Raw genomic sequence first — 17,364 nt, 5'->3', positions numbered from 1 at the left:
AACGTTTAGGAGAATCTGGCTTTTTGATCTCGTTCATGACCCTTTTACAACTCAGCAACAAGAGATTCTCCTCCGGAGGGAAGCACGATGGTGAAATCAGCTAGGAGAACTGTGTGCCCTGCACTAGTACAATAGGCTATCAGGTTACTATGCTGGTACCTACCACAGCCCTGGGATCAGTCCAGACTGTGAGCAGTAGCCCAAGCAGGTTGTGCTGGCTCAACCCAATCAATCATTTCTATTAGGCTCCCAAAAAAACACTTCCATCCTATCCTTTATCTGTCTCTCAGACATTTCTTTAGCATCCTTTACCACAGTACCTGAGCAGTGAATGGAAAAGTCCTACACAACTGAATGGCAAACTCCTATTCAACCGAACAAAGAGTGATACCATGTTTATAGCATTTGTTTTAAAGCAATCCATAGAACTACATAGAAAATGTTATCTCCTCTACTACAGAATACCACAAATTGGTTTCAAAAGACTACAGAAAGGCTATAATTTGGCAGTTGGTTCCACAGGTTGTTTGGAGTCATTTCTACAGAAACCAGTTGGTTTCATCCGTATTCACTTCTAGAGGGCTTTTCTGCAAGAGAATGGATAGAGGGACCTGAGAAAGATTAGTCCCAGAGAGCATCTCATTCTCTCCAAGTCACCATGCCCTCTGAGCAGCTTCCACTGGCATGGCACTTCCTACCAGCCTGGCCAGAGACAGGTGCCCTAGAAGAGCTTTCTCTTATAGACCAGGGCTGTGCCTTTGCTCCCTGCACGATCTGGGAAAACCATACCAGTGCAGTTGGATGTCAGATAACCGTGTTTATTAGCTGTGTACAAACACACAAGGCCTAGCTACCTGTGTATGCTGCAGCTCTGGCAGGGTCCCCTGGCTTCAGCATTAGAAGACAGGGAGGCCCACTAGAGGGTTCCCAAACTATTCAAAGAAGGATTACCCAATTCTATACATACAAACAGGAGAATCCCCCCCCCCCCCCCAGGCTACCCCTACTCCCAGCATGGACTGTGCCTCCTCCCCCAAACCAGAAAAACACACCCAGCGCACTGACTGAGTCCCCTCAAAACTGCCTACACACAGAGAACCGATGGTGCCCACCAGCCCTCTCATATCACTGAGGGTGCCCGCCTCAGAGCATTCACTGTTCCATCTCTCCAGAACCACCCCTGTGCTATGCTGACTACCTCCCACCAAGTCTCCCTGTCCCCACAGCACTGACTCTACTTCGCACCAGAATTCCCCCCCAACAGCGCTGACTTTAACGCACACAGACCCGCCAGAGTCCCACCACAACTGCACTTTCTATATCCCCCTCAACAAGATTCATCTGAAAGTATTGACACTAATATCCCTTCCCACCTCACCGTCTTCCATCTCTAGCAACAGCTCCCCTCCAAGAATTCACACGCCAGAGCCCAGACTTTACCCCTCTCCCTGGAGACCACCTCTCAGCAGTGACTGAAATTAACGCCCCAGCAGCCTCATTTCACCATCACCAGCAGCCCAGTGCCCCGTCTCCTTTGTATTCCTCACCCCTCAAGGCTGCCCTCCAGGTCTGTGGACATTTATGAGTGAGGATATATTTGTGCCTCCTTGAAATGCACAGGTACCTCCGGCATCTTGGTAAAAACATCTAGCTCCTGACAAACAGAGATGTCAGGATGAGGAGTTAAATTTGTTGATGGCTGTAAAATCAGATACGGCCTGGATACAGTAGCTCTTCCTTGGAAAGTGTTTGAAATGTAGGTCCAATCTGGAAACATTTCAGAGACTCCAAAAATGTGCCAGTCAATTTCCCCCCAATATCCCCTGTACTTGGTATAGCCCAAAGTTTTCCCATCCCTATTCTTTCTAACTACCTGAAACGTTTGAGCTCTTATCTAATTACAGGTTTCACTACTGATTAACAAGACAGACACATGCTGAATAAAAAGGGCATCGATTGTGATTTTTTTGGGGGGAAAAAATCTACATTGAGGAATGATTTTGAAAATGTACATGCTATTGCCCATTTATTCAGCTAAATGTAAATGCTGTTTCACATCTCTTCATTACAATAGTCCAATAATTATCATTATTAATAATAAAGAAAAGACATACCTTCTATCTTAATCTAAAATACCTGGGGAAATTCATTTGACATGACTAAAACCTGGGATTTGGTAGATGAGGCATATTTGTGTCTTATTTTTTTAATTTTTAATTAAATAATGTGTGTATTCAATTATTGTATTGCACTGAATGGCTCAGTATGATGTCAAAGTGATGTGTCTCTGTGGTGGGTGTATTAGGACTGTATTGCTCTCAATGGCTCTGTATAGTGTGTGTTTTGGGGCTGTGTATATTTTGACTATTTTGCAACCAGGGAGCTGGGACTCCGTTTCTATCATCCCTGTGACAGGAAGGGTTAGTTTGTTTACTTTTCTACTGGAGCACTGTCTGATCTGGGAGAGAGCCCTCTGCCACCCGGAGGAGAGGGTGGCACCTACACAGGAGATACCAACAGGGGAATGAAATCACCAGTAGAGCTAGGGCTGCTTCTCTTTCCCATCTCATGGCTCCTCTGTGGTTTCGCCTTAGTCTGAAGTGGAACTTGAAGGCCCTGATTTGAATGTTGGCTGTGGCAATGAATAGAATTTGCACAAACACTCCAAGCAAAGGAGAACTCGACTGATAAAGCAAGTCTGATCTAGCTGGAACCTGGAGTAGACAGACACAGGAAAGCTCACGAAGGAAACTGGTTCCAAATTCAGAAAGGAGGTTTCCAAAACCCAGCTTTTATTTATCTCAGCTGCTTTCCACTGCGACACTGGAGCAAGGCCTCCATCTTTTTTCTCCTTGTCTCACACATACCTCCTCTTTCACTGGTACAGCTGAGGAACATACACTGCCCTTATCTAAAGAGGTGCCTCATGTTTCTTAGCCTAGAAGAACAGAAAACCTGTCTGACAGCCCAAATTCCAGCAGGAGTGACGGCGAGATGCTAAGAAAACAATTCCACCTACAAAAGCTCTTCAGGCTGAAACAGCTGCTTTTGTGGCTGCTTGGTTTTTTGGCAGGCAGTCAGCTCCCCAGGCCCTCTGCAAGACACTCCACTTATTTCCTGTTCTATGAGCAAGTCCCCACAGGCCAGTTAGAAGGCCGGGATTAATGTGCACAAAGCAGCGAGGCCAAAACACACAGTCTGATTCCAGTACGGCATACAAGGCAAATTCAAGTGTGACAGAGGAATAAACAGAATCCATGCTTGCGTCTGGTGTGGCCCCATGCAGAATGTAACATGAACAGCAGTCGGCACAGCTCCAGCCTGACAGATTCTATAAATGCAGTGTTTGCAACGCAGTAGATCTCAGTAAGAGGGACTAGAGTCTTGAGAGAATCCCGAAGAGATATGGAGACTTTCACCTCCCGGTCAACGGCTGGAATAGTCTAAGTCAGGAGCACCTAAGGGCTTGTCTACGCACTGTAGCGATCAGTGAAAGATGCTACCTATGCCAACTGGAGAGCTTTTCCTGTCAGCGTAGGTACTCCATCTTCCAGAAGAACAGTAGCTGTGTTGACAGGAGAAGCCCTCCTGTTAACACAGCGCTGTCTACAGCTGGAGTTAGGTTGGTATAACTGTGTCAGTGGGGGGGAGGGGTGGATCTATCACATCCCTAAGCAACAGTTACACCGACATAAGTTTGTAACCCTTACCAGGGCTAAGAGTTATTACCATCTGATGGCTGTTTATTGGCCCGTGTGAAACAAGTTGGTCGCCTCAATCCTGTCCCTAATCACCACGTCACTGGCATTAATTGGGTTTCCTTCCTGGCAGTCTCAGGAAAAGAGCAAAGGCTGATCAGAATGGACACTGAACAACCTTCACCTCATCAGTAATTTGTATTACAGTCACACCTCGAGGCACCAAACAAGATCAGGGAGCTATGGTGCTGCGTGGGCTGTACATACACTTATGAAGAGATAGTCCCTGCCCCCAGAGAGCTTTAGTCTCAATCGAAGAGACAGAGGGTGGGAGGGTACTGAAATGAAACTTCGAAGAATTTCATTTTGAATTTGTCAATAAATGGACATTTAAAAGAAAATAAAACTGTCATAAAAAATTTAGAGGATTTCTTCAAAACACCACTTTTAATCAAAAATGTGTTTTTGACAAAAAAATAAATTTCAGCTCTCTCTGCTTAAAGGCTTTGCTGAACTGGTGTTTGAGAGAGAAAATGTTAAAGAACTCTGGGGCCAGAAAGAGAGCTGGCCTAGGAGAAGGAGAATTGAGATCATCTTCCTCCTGTGACTCTGAATCGCTTAGCAGATGGGAGGAGGCAGATCACAGCATCTCTCTGTCTGGCTAAAGCAGAGGCAGCAACCTGCAGTAAACAGACCGGCTCCATCAGCTGGATGAAGAGATAGACTAGCAGCAGGACAGGAGACCTGCAGTGGAGGTCCTGTGTCACAACTGTTTCCAGCTGTGGTCAGCAACAGTCATAGTGTGAAAAGGTCAAAAGGTGAGGGAGAGGGTAGCATTCACTTCTGCCTGAGGACCAGAAGAATAAAAGAAATAAAAGTCATATGGATTCACAGTTAAGAAGGACCCATGGGCTAAAAAAAGAAAAAATTCTGGATCAAATAGAGCAGCTAGTCACTCGAGCATACACCCAAAGCATGTAATTCCTCTCTGTAGAAGCAGCAGGTATATTCTCTGCCCACACATCACAAAGATCCCATGAAGCATCTCATCTTTACTGCCTGCCCGCCCCCCTTTTAAAGGCCTCTTTTCATTCCTCCAATTTTATCTTCTGATCCTTGGGAGCCCTTGCCTCTGGAGTGCTTAACATGGGCACCACTAAAGAGCAAACAGCTCCCAATCCACTGAAAATTTTATACTTTTCTCCTGACACCTTTCTAAGTCAACATTTGTTTCATAGAGATGGGGGGATAACTCAATTTCTAAAGCTGGTCAAATATTTGACAAAAGATTCATTGCAATTTCACAAAGTAGATGGGCTTTGGTTTGATTTGACTTGACCACAGCAGAGTCCTTTAGAATTTGCGAAGGTTTATCTGACCTTGTTGTTGGTACACATACACATTCAATCATGGATACAAATATCGGATGAAGAACACAAGTATTCTACCCACTAGTATACTCAGAGCTCCAGTTTTGAAGCTTAAACACTGATTACCATCACCAGATGTTTATGAATAATTCTTAGATGACCACTTATTCATTTGTGATAGTCACTAAATATGTTAATACTGCCTAGGTTAGCAAATACGGAGACTGATTTCGAAATACTTTGCCAAACCAAAAGCAATCAAAGTTAGTTGGATGTTTTCGTTAGCTACGACTAAGCAGGAAAAAAATAGGCAACATAAGAAACCAAAATAACCCATTTTCAGAAAAAAATCTTGCACGTTTCAATTCGCATAACACAACGACCAACATGAAGAGACTGTGCTCATTGAAATCAGTGGGAGTTTTGCAATGTACTGCAATGGAGTCATGATTTCACTCTGGGTTTTTGATTAGAGCACCAATGTGATTTGATCAGCAAGTGTGCCCAGGTTTGAAGAGCATGTATATTAAAGTGTGCTCTTAGTGTCTTCAAGACACTTCCTCTATGCGTTTTATAATCCTCAGTCCTCTTTCCAAACAGTGAAGAGATGGAGAGAGGGGGCGTGCAAAAGAGAAGTTTGAATGAAATCTAGACAACATGGAACTAACATGACATGTGACTCACCTTCCCACTCAGCTCTCTTTGCCTCCCCATCTCATTGTTGTCTGTTTTGCTCTCTGAGCCCAGCACTGTTTCTAGGCTATATACATAATAATAGGGCTGGGATTGTCAAAGGGGCCTCAGTTGATTTTCAACAGAACTTGGGCACCTACGTTTCTTGAAGCCCTGCCATCCTTGTCCCAGTGTGCTGAATATTCCACTTGCTGGGTCTCATACATATAGTTGCCAATTAAAATAAAAAGGTGTAAGTGTGACAAGAAGCTACTTACACTTAACTGAATTCCCCAGGGAAATGATTCCATAAAGAAACATACATTATTTGTTATTCTATTGTATTATTCAAAAACAACGAGAGTTCTGTAGCACTTTAAAGACTAACAAATTTAATTTCAGTAGGCATAAGCTTTCGTGGGTTGCACCCCACTTCCTCAGATGCAGTTGGTAGAAATAACATAGCAAATATGTTGCCTGTATTTGCTATGTTATTTCCTCAACTGCATCTGAGGAAGTGGGGTGCAACCCACGAAAGCTTATGCCTACTGAAATTAAATTTGTTAGTCTTTAAAGTGCTACAGAACTCTCGTTTTTGCTGTATACAGACTAACACAGCTACCCCTCTGGAACTATTGTATTATTCCATAAAGATCGGTATACTGCCCTCATCACAGCGATATCTGAGTGCCGTCCAGCAGTGCACTAAGAAACATGACTAACTCAGAGAACTCAAGGATAAACCACAGTATCTGAATCCAACATCAATTGATCCAGCGAGTCAGAATTTTTCCACAACCACAGTTGCATGAGTGACTATTTCAAGTAAGCCCCGGATCCATGTAATCTTGAGTTTAATCTAAGTTCCCTTTTTTGTAAGTGACTTCAATGCTGGTAAAAGGCACCACACTGACAGCACTGGAGAGCACGATCTCTCTCTAGCTACAGAATGAGCAGGGCTCTCATCTCTCACAATCCTCCCCAAAAACCCTGTGATCAAGGGACACCTCACTGGAAGGGGTTTGCTAATGCAGTCCCCATGGCCCATTTAACCCTTGACATTCTCAGCAAAGCAGCCAGACAGTTGGCCCTGAGCAACAGCCTTGTTCTGGTGTTTTCTGTGGTGTGGGCACCTGTTCAGATTCAGAACTGAACAGAGACCAATTTACATTACAGAGATCTCTATCAAGCTCTCCAATTCTATCTTTCAGGGATTGCTGGCCTGAGGTGAATTGGAACTAGTCCAAAAAATAGGACACGATGATGTGCCAGCATCCTGGCCTTTGGTTCCGGAGACCTGGGAACATTCACACGTTTACTGTTCTAAGCTAAGGAGCAGGTAGAAATAAAATTTGGCTCACCTAGTTTATTCTCTACCTCGCTTGGGATGTGTCTATTGCCAGGCGTATCAAAGGCAGCGCAGAGACCTCAGTCAGAGAGCAGGCAAGCAAACAGGGTGGTCCAGTAGATAGGGGACTGGACAAAAACTCAATAATAGCAATGGCATGCCCTGAGATGAGGATTTCCATCGCTAAGAGAGTGCTCATAATCCAAACAATGTTGCCAGAATCCCACATTTTCTGACTCACGCAAAATACACAGGACGATCAGGTTCCCAGTCACCTTTTCTAGATGGAAATACACCAGCAGATAAGGCAAAGATGATTTTCTCCCAAGAGAAAGTGTCTATCAGTCCTCACTCACTGGAAGCAGCTAGCCTCAACCATCCCCAAATGATGGGGGGGGGGGGGGGGGGGGGGGGGGGGAAAGAGTTAAAGTAGGAAGAAGTACAAGAAGTAACTTGATGGAAACAAAAATAGATATATTAACCTCAGACCCATATAAGATTATTTTATCTCCAACAGCATGGAACTTCCTTCAGGTGAAAGCAGCATATACAAGGTCCAATTTATGACGTTTGGAGAAAGCTTGCAGACTGGACCTTATTACTAATTTGCATCTCTCTTCCTTTCACTGGAATACCAAGTTGTCGATCTTGTTAGTATGTCTGTCTGGCTGAGGAAGATACAGTGGATCTGGAAGAACATATTTTTATTTTAAATAGGAGGTGCAAGTTCTTGATGTATAAGCTTCTGGTATACACAGCATATTACCTGTCATGTGAAGGGGACTTTAGCAGCGCTCTTGCATCTGTACTGGGGGTGATAAGTCACCAAAACCAAGATTCTCCTATCCACATCAAATAGCCAGATCTCAGCTGGTGTAAATGGATATAGCTCCATTGACTTCAGTTTTTCTTTAAAGCAAGTTTAACATCCTCTGGTTGTGCACTCTGGGAAATAACTGCCCTTTGATATTTATCATCACAAATTTCTTATTTTTAATAATAAATAATAATAATAATAATAATGCTGCTCCTGATTCATCCAGTTTCTGCTTAAACTCCTGCCTCCCTCTTTAAAAATGTCCTGATGGGGCTTAAAAAAAACCAAACAAACAAAAAAAACCCTCAACTCCAACCCAACTGCTTTTATAACATGTTTGGCCTGAATTGCCTAATCCTTCTACAAAGAACTCCAACTTCTGCCATGTGCTCAACGGGAGATATGCTTGAGTATCTATGGGTAGAATTTGCCTCACAGATGCTGACATCCATTGACACAGAACAAGGAGTTCCTTTGGAAAGAAATATTTAGGAACCAGAATTAAAAGAAGGGGGAAAGAGAAGGTGATTAAATGATTTTCTCCATGCTTCTATTCACCTATCTGTAAACGAATCCTCTGAAGGCCCCACTGAAGTAGGTATTTATGTTAATATTACAGTAGCTACATCATCAGGCCCGACTGTGCTAGGTGCTGTACAAACATATAGGAAGATACAGCTCCTAGCCCAAGGAGCTTATAATCCAAAGAGAGAGAAACAGAGGTTAAATGACTTCCCCAAGGTGACAAAAATGGAAACAGAAGCCAGGACAGCTGGATGCTATCCACCAGACCACATTGCCTCTCACTCCACTACACCCCTCACGTACAAAGCACTGAATAGGTGAAAAAATAAAGATGTTTCTAGGCCGCAAATGGAGGTTTTGTTAAAAATGGGGAAGGAAGCACAAAAAACAAAAATATAGTAGCATATCGAGGACCTGACCCACCACTGTGTTATTTCAGGAGTACATGGGTGTAACTCCACTGAGAATTATGCTGGTGTGAAATTGAAGAAATGCAAATCTTATATATTCCCCTAAAGATTTTCTAAAATTGCGCTGAAAACTGTGTGTGTGTGACAGGGGGTGTAAATTTAAAACAAAACAAAACAAAAAAGTTTAAAAAAAAAAAGTCATTCTCCTCCCAGTTTTTGTCTTGTCAATTTCAGTTATAAGCTCTTTGGGGCAGGGATGGTTTCTCACTGTGTCTGTACAGTACCTAGCATAATGGAACCTCTAGATGCTACTGAATTACACATACTGGTTCCCAATAGTATACCCAAGTTCTCCTGCTCACTTTTGTAGTTTTCCAATTACATATTATTTTCCCCTCTTTCACTTTTTAAAGAGCTTTCTCTGCCCTTTGCTGTGGGAAAGATACACACAAATACAGGAAACCAGCTCATGCCTTAATTTTCAACAGGGCTTCCCACAGGGGCACGGGTCTTCCATGCAGGATCAAGACCTTAGTCATTGGCTTTATAAGAGAAATAGTAACCATTACAGCTGGTCTGAAAATGGGTTCTCTCACCCACCCCTTGCCAGGAAGTTTCACTTTTTCATTGAAAACTCAATAACACAAAATATTTTGGCCTAAAATGGGAGTTGAAGTGCCTCATGGGAGTAGCCTTTTTCTCATGTCCTCATCCTCTCTGTGGACCAGAGAGTCTCCAGCTGGACTACATCCCCTAGAATGCCTCAGTCTCCCCTCTTGGGAGACTTCTGTCTTGGAAATTCTTTCGTCAACCTAGCTTCTGCCTCTCAAGGAGGTAGATTTACTACACCAATGGAAGAACCCCTCCCATTGTCATAGCAAGTGTCTACACAGTTGCACTGCAGCTGTACTGCTGTAGAGTTTTAAGTGTAAACATAGCATTAGAAACCCCCAAGCAGTGCTGTGCTAGCACCTGAGAGTCTTTCAGTGAAACTTCTGTCTCCAACTACAGAGTTAAGCTGTCCAGGCACAAGATGAGGCAAATGCAAACAAACAGCATAGGTGGGGGTGACCAGTAAATGAGATTGCTTAAATGCTTTCTGTAATAGTTTAGTATACCAGTAATAGAGGGGAGGAAACAGGCTCTCTTTTTAAAGATAGCTGCCAGATCCTCAACTGATGTAAATCAATGTAGCTCTATTGAAGATCAATGCCAATTCACACCTGCTGAGGATTTGGCTTGTGATTTTTCTCAACAGTTATCTCTGCAATTTCATTTTTAAAAGTAAAATCATGTGGAGGCTGTGGTTTTAATATGATACTCTTCAATGCCAAAAGAGTAAAGGAAATGCCACTCTGCTGTAACTTGCGTTCAAGGCCAGAAAAGAACCACAGAATAATTTTATAAATTGCCTTACAAGAGTTGCACAGGTTAATTAGTCTCTTCTTTCTGGAAGGAGCCCATTGCTGGGATGACGGTTTTAGAGTTTAACACATTTCCTCACACTCAGCCAACAGTCTAGTGTACATTGTTGAAGGAGCAGTGCTGAGAACACAAAGGACAGCCAGACGAAACAGCTTGACAGGTAACCCCTGGCACCACTTCCCTTCCACTGTACTAATACAGAACATTAGGCATGGAGGCATCGGTTGATGAAGAATGAGAGACATGTGGTCAACCATAACTACTTGCCCTTGAAGCCTGACAAGTCATAAAAGATTATCCCATGGCCATCATAAATCCATTCTCTTACCACCAGGCCTTTAGAACGTAGATTCCTGCAGCTTACAGAAATCAAAAGGATATTTAGCTATGGGTACTGGGATGAAAAGGACTTTGGAAATTACTCAATCCTCAAGGAAAAATCTATAGAGGGACAGGCCAGATTCCAGGTGCCTACTCATGTGCCTACTCATGCCCTTGAAAGAAGTCCTAGTCCTCCAAAGTGGACTGAGCAAGATTATTACAAATATACACGCTGGTGATGGTAGAAAATCATAGCTCTCATAAAACATGAAAAGAAAAACCATCAACGATGGACAGAATTTTGAGTTCCAAGTCCGCAGCCCTTCAGTGCTTTCCTCCCCTCCCGCCAGGTCTGATCCTGTCCTCTGCGTCATGCTTTGACTCACTGTGGAATCTTGCTGATCCTGAGGGGCTCTGATTGCCCCAAACTCCCCTTGACTTCAACGGGTGCTCGGTCTCCCTCAGGATCGGGCCCGTAGACAACGAGGACATTGCTAATTCTACGCTGAAGTGGGTGGAAGTTTTTATATTCCAAGTATGAGAAATTTCATCATTGCAACAGGCATAGGGAACCATGCAACTCCACTATAATTACATGGCAAAACACCATGTGAAGCCATGCCAGCAGCCAGCTGTACCCTTGCCCGAAGCCTCATAGGCATTGCTCAATGATACCAAGTGGAAGTGATTAGCAAGTTGTTGCTGTAACAGCCTCTTCCTTCACTTTGTACCAATAAGGTACCATGAACGAGCGGTGAGAGAGTCCTGTTGAATTATGCTCTTCCCTATTGCAACATAGGAAGTCACACTGTACACTGATTGGGAAAGCCATGAACAGCAAAGGCAGTGAGGGAGTTGAGAAGAGTAGACTTAGAGATGAAAATATGTATTTTTTAAAATACTGGGCGAGTCTCCAAGAATTGGGAGTCAGAGGGTTGGTATGCAAGAACTATTTAATACTAAAGAATAAAGTCATCAGGGCAGGCTTCTGCCCCCAAGTTTTAATGGGGCACTCACACTTATGCAAGCAACAGTTAGAGATAATGAAAGCCAACAAGACTCCAGAGCCAGTGGGGATTCTTGTTACAGCAACAAAAAAAGACCAGGAAGGGGGAAAAACCAAAAATGGGCCAATAATACTCATCAGCTTTCTAGACTCAAATTAAACACCCAAAGACTACCACTGCATTCATTTGTAAGCCTGCCAGGTCTCCTAGGAAAACTAAGGGACTGCCTTTTATTTTTCAGAGCTAGATTCCAATTATTCCACATAAAAGACCAGAATCAGACTGTTATGTTTATGGATTGCTTGGTAAACTGAGTGCAAGCAAACTGTGTTTTAATATGGCTAAATATAAATGTATAGCTCTAAGAATAAAGAACGTAGGCCATACTTACAAGATGAGGAACTCTATCTTGGGAAGCAGGGACTCAAAAAAGATTTGGAGGTTGTGATGGACAATCAGCTGAACATGAGCTCCCAGTGTGACACTGGGACCAAAGAGCTAATGTGATTCTGGGGAAATTTCACGTAGGAGTAGAGAGGTTATTTTACCTCTGTATTTGGCACTGGTGACACTGCTGCTGGGATATTGGATCTAGTTCCGGTGCCCACAATTCAACAAGGATATATATAAATTGGAAAGGGTTCAGAGAGGAGTCAGGAGAATGATTAAAGGATTAGAAAAGAGAAAACTAGTGATAAACTCAAAGAGCTCAATCTCTTTAGTTTAACCAAGAAAAAGTTAAGGGGTGATTTGATTACAGTCTATAAGTTTGTACACAGGTAATAAATATTTAATAATGGGCTCTTCGATTTAGTAGAGAAAGGTATAACATAGTCCAATGGCTGGAAGTTGAAGGTAGACAAACTCAGACTGTAAAAAAGGTGTACATTTTTGACAGTGAAGGTAATTAACCATTGGAACAATTTACCAAGGGTCATGGTAGATTCTAGGAATTATTCTGGGGAAGTTCTGTGCCATGTTATACAGGAAATCAGACTAGATGATCACAATGGTCTCTTCTGCCCTTGGAATCTGTGGAAACAGCTTTGCTTCCTGGATCTTACCTTCAAATTCTTAGATGCCTGTCCTTTCCAAATGGAACCTTTGGAAGTGCATCCACCGCTCCGTAAGGAATCAAGAGTCTACATCTATCATTTATGAAAAGCCAAATGCACTACTGCTGAGGTACAAGCAGCAGGATCCATAAGTCTTTCATGTAGCCTTTTCCATAAGCCTTTCACAAAGGAGACTTCCAGATTTTGCATTTCATTTGTAAAGTCTGCCAGTAAATCTGAGCCACAAAACTTTGATTTAGAGATGATTTAAAACCTTGAACTGCTTCAGGAAACAGATTCGCAAATCACGCTAATAAATTCTAAATACAAAGCTTTGATTTATGAGCCTGACCCTTTCCCAACCCCCCCCCTTTTTTTAAACTTTATACCTGGACTTTGAGTAACCAGTTTATAAATCTAACCTTCAAAGCCTTGCCAATCAGATGGGGAGAGAAATGTGAAAAATAGCTATGTGACTGGAGAGGTTGGGGGCGGGGAGAGGGGAAGAAATGTAAGCACGCCCGCCACAAATTGTGGAAAAGCAAAATATTTGGGTTTGTTTTATTGTTGTTGCTGCTCTTTTATACCACCTCCCCCCCCGAAGAGTCATAGCTCCCCAAAATAAAACTAGCAAGATTTCACCTGGGAGAAAGGCCTCATCATGAGAACTCACGGCACAGCAAGAGCTGGGATGGCATAAGCCAGGTCTACACTTAAAAATTAGATTGACCCAGCTGTGTCACGCAGGGCTGTGAAACATTTCACACCATATGTGATGTAGTTAGGTCAACCTAACCCCCTCTGTAAACATGGCTAGGTCAATAGAAGAATTTCTTCATTAACCTAGCCACCGCCTCTAAGAGAGGTGGATTAACTCCATTGACAGAAAAACCCATTCCGTCAACGTAAGAAGCGTCGACAATACAGCGCTACAGCAGCACAGCTGCAGCACCGTATTGTAGGCATAGCCAAGGACTTGTCTATCCTTGGGATTCAGAAATCACGGCCTAAGAAGGGTAGTAAGGAACATCGTGGCTCACTGCGATTAGAGTGATGAGCACTCCCTGAAATCACTCAAGCCCATGTACTTTCATAGGCAGATAGCCCAGGAACTTTTACAGTTTATTTAAAATACTTAGATGGCCCCCCATCACTGTAATACCTAAGCACCTCACAAATCTTTAATGCATTTATCCTCACACCCTCCTGTGAGGCAAGGCAGTGTTATTTCTCCATTTTACAGAAGGAAAACCAAGGCATGCAGAGACCAAGTGACTTTCTCCAGGTCACACAGGGGTCAGTGGTAGGGCAAGGAACTGAACTGCAGCCTCCACCAGTCCAGGGTGGAGTCTTACTACTGAACCATCCTTCCTCTCTGCAAATCAGAGCAATCTAAGAGGGACGCTACTACAAATGTATCTCTAAAAACCAGAGACATTGTCAAGTAGTTGAGGCCTAAAATGTAGGTTATGAAAATTCTAATATCAAATGAAGAGTTTCTTCAATATTTTAGGAGGATTTCTCCTTTAGTGCTAGAAAGCCAAACAGAACAGCTTTGGGTGAGCACTTGAGGACCACAAAGCAGGGCACATCAGGCTGTTGGCTAGTGGCCAAGCTAAGTGAAATGCAAACGAAGCAGAATGGGCCCAATTTTTCCCCACACTGTTGGGCACATTTTAATTACACTAGTTGTGCAAGCAATGGCGGCAATTTCACAGGAAGGAGACCATTTACAAAATTTCATGCATAATTTACACATGCAGTTATGGAAATTTGGGCAGTAAATTGCAAAAAATCAGAGCATGAAATGAAAGGAAATTAAACCCTAAGATGTTATTAAAAAGACAGATAAGGCCTTTTAAAATTTGTATGAAATATGCTTGTTCCCTGATTCTGCACTCTTGTGTGGCACAAGTTGCCAGACACTTCTGCAAAGTGTAATAGTTTTTAAAGCACAGAAGGGACCATTCTGATCCTAGACTGACACTCCTGCATAACACTGCCCAGAGAATTTCACCCACTAATTCCTGAATCATGCCCAGTGCCACATGGTTAAACTACACCCAGTCTCGATTTAAAGATTTCTTTGGTAAGTTGTTGCAGTGATTAATTGCCCTCACTGTTAAAGCCTGCTTCTTATCAAGCAAAATGTTTCCAGGCCTGGATTCTCTATTCACCCACACCAGTGGTAGCACTTTACCCCGCTATGTGCAGGTGTTAATACAATCCCAGCTGCAAGGCAGTGGACAATCAGTCTCCGCCTGTCATCCCTATAACCTGCATTCAAGTCCTGACCCAGGAAGATTCAAGTTTAACCCTCCGAGGAATGAAATTCCAAAGAGCAGAGATGTGGTTTACACAGACCTTTCCACAAACAACAATCCCAGGACATGGGAAATACAACAATAAAGAGCCTGTCTAGAGAAATAATGGAGGAACAAGCCCCTGCAGAGTCTTATTTGGCATTCCCTGACCAGGGAGTGTAGATGGCTCAGCAGATTTGTAATAAGATCACATTCTTTTCACCTCAAGGTCAGCAGTTCAAATCTAGTGCAGCCTGGTAATGGCCTAGAGTCACTAATATCTGTTGCATGATCTCCTTGGGCTGGATTGATTGTATCAGTTCAGTCCCTAGCAGATAACTGTCTATATCAAGACAGTCTCCGCAGAAAGGCCAGCATGGGAACTACACCCCCCTCATCCCGAAGGGGAATCCTCCTTCCTCCCCCAGATCAGAGTTGAAGCACATGTGGAGGGAGAAGGGCAATGAGAGGGAGGCTGCATTCCTGAGGCTTACACTGTGCTCATTCTGAAGGAACACTGAGACCTTCACTCCCACAGCCATCTGCTTGACACACCTGTGCTACATTTGGAGACCATGCAGCAGGAGGTGTGGAGATTATCACTACCCCTCCACCTCTGACAAAATGCTAATCAACTTCTTGGGACAGTCACACATGCTCTTCAGTCCTTGACATTATGAAATAACAGCTGAGGCCTCAGTTTTTCAGCCAATATCACAGGAGCGAACGTTTTTTATAGCACTGGTCTTGTTGCATAGTTAAAGGGTGAGGGGAAGATTGTTAAAATGGACGGGTTTCTCAGGAGGGCTTTCCAACTTAACATGTTTAGCAAGATACTTTATTGTTCAGTTCTAGAAGGTATTGAAAGAGATTTCCAAATACAGACACATGCCAGCAGGAAAGACAGAGGTGGAAGGGAAATTAACCCACATTAACTGCTGACCAATAGAGAGTTTTATGTTTATGGTAAGGCCAAAGAAAGCTGGGACAAAGTGCTACTCTCCACTTCAGATTGGATAAGAGTAAAAAGCCGCATACCTGGGAAAGGGACACTCCCATAATCCCCTATCCTTGTGGAATCCTCTCTGTGATTTCTCTTCCACATGCCACAGCAGGAATTTTGGGAACATCCTATAGTCTAAACATTTATCCATTTGGCGAGTATCTACCATGTTTGAAGAAAATTGGGAAAAGATCACAAAATGATCCACTAACCAAGAAAGCAACTAGATTCATAAACACTATCCACAATAACTAATAGTTCACTAAGAGCTAGTGTGGTCACAAAGTTGGAACAAGACCTGATTTTAAAAAATGCCAATTATTATACGTAGATTTTTTTTTAATGTCCTGGAAAATGTTTATTTATTAATTGACTGACTGATGAAAAGCAAATTTGAAAATTTCCACATTTGATAAAAATGTTGTTTTTTGAAAAAACAAAGAAAAAATTACCCTTAGAAATTTACTGAAAAATTGTAAATCTTCCATTTCCCCCCATTGGAAAACTGAAGTTTTGGCCAAAATAAAAAAAATTCACTGAAAATTTGCTTTTCAGTCCAAAAAGCCACTTTTCATCCAAACAACCAAACAACCCATTCTGACAGAAAAGTTTCAGCCAGCTGTAGCCAGAACACAGCTCAGCTGTCATATGGACACCTGGAAAACAAAAGGATAAAAGCAAAGAGAACTGGCCACACTTTGGATGGTCTAGTGAACTGACACTGTAAAACAGAACCTGAGCCATGGAAACTGTACTCCGAGATACAAAAGCTGTGCCCGGAGACCAGGCACATCAAGCCATGACTTGAACCTTCCTGAGTAATTCACACACCCATGTCTCTACATGAAAGCAGCAGAAATGGAAAGGAAGCATAGTTAGGGCCTGAGCTATACCAATTATCACAGAGGTAAACATCTTATACAAGGATGAGCCATAGCACCTAAAGGGAAAAGGCTGAGGGATCCACCTCTCATGAGAAGGTCCTGACAAGATACAGGAAACAAGAGGAGACTTTTACACCTAGGAAACATTAACAGTGCAGACCAAAGGATGCCACCTGATCAGTCCCACATGTGCAAGAAGTAGCATCAAATTCAGAACGTTCAGAACAAATAAAGGGGGACTAAGTGAGCCAGGGTGCAAACAATGGGATTATGGAACTTTTTACCTAATTAAGGCCAGAAGTGACCATTAGGATAATCTAATCTGGCTTCCTAACTAAGGTGACCAGACAGCAAATGTGAAAAATGGGGATTGGGGTGGGGGTAATAGGCGCCTATATAAGAAAAAGCCCTGAATACTGGGCCTGTCCCTGTAAAAATCGGGACACCTGGTCACCCTACTCCTAACATCTCAGAGAACTTCATGCAGCCATCCCTCTATGACCCCCATTACCTCTAGCTGAGATAG

General features: G+C 43.0%; 1 long non-coding RNA gene across 2 annotated transcripts in view; it reads right to left on the bottom strand.

Moving 5' to 3' along the window:
- LOC137166387 (uncharacterized) overlaps positions 1 to 17,364 on the bottom strand; it is a 91,662-nt gene that overhangs the window by 14,940 nt on the left and 59,358 nt on the right. Inside the window, exon 3 of one of the 2 annotated variants that reach the window (XR_010923682.1) lies at positions 7,590 to 7,776. The exons of the other annotated variant lie outside the window; for it this stretch is intronic. This is a non-coding gene — a long non-coding RNA (uncharacterized lncRNA). Of the gene's footprint in view, positions 1 to 7,589; positions 7,777 to 17,364 lie in introns of those variants that run through there. 2 annotated transcript variants of the gene reach the window in all.

Source organism: Emydura macquarii, unplaced genomic scaffold (assembly GCF_026122565.2).
Source record: "Emydura macquarii macquarii isolate MOO-44397 ecotype Brisbane River unplaced genomic scaffold, CSIRO-AGI_Emac_v2 contig_2846, whole genome shotgun sequence".
NCBI lineage: Eukaryota > Metazoa > Chordata > Testudines > Chelidae > Emydura > Emydura macquarii.
Note: the sequence above shows the minus strand (reverse complement) of the source record. Positions and strands in the feature narration are given on the sequence as shown.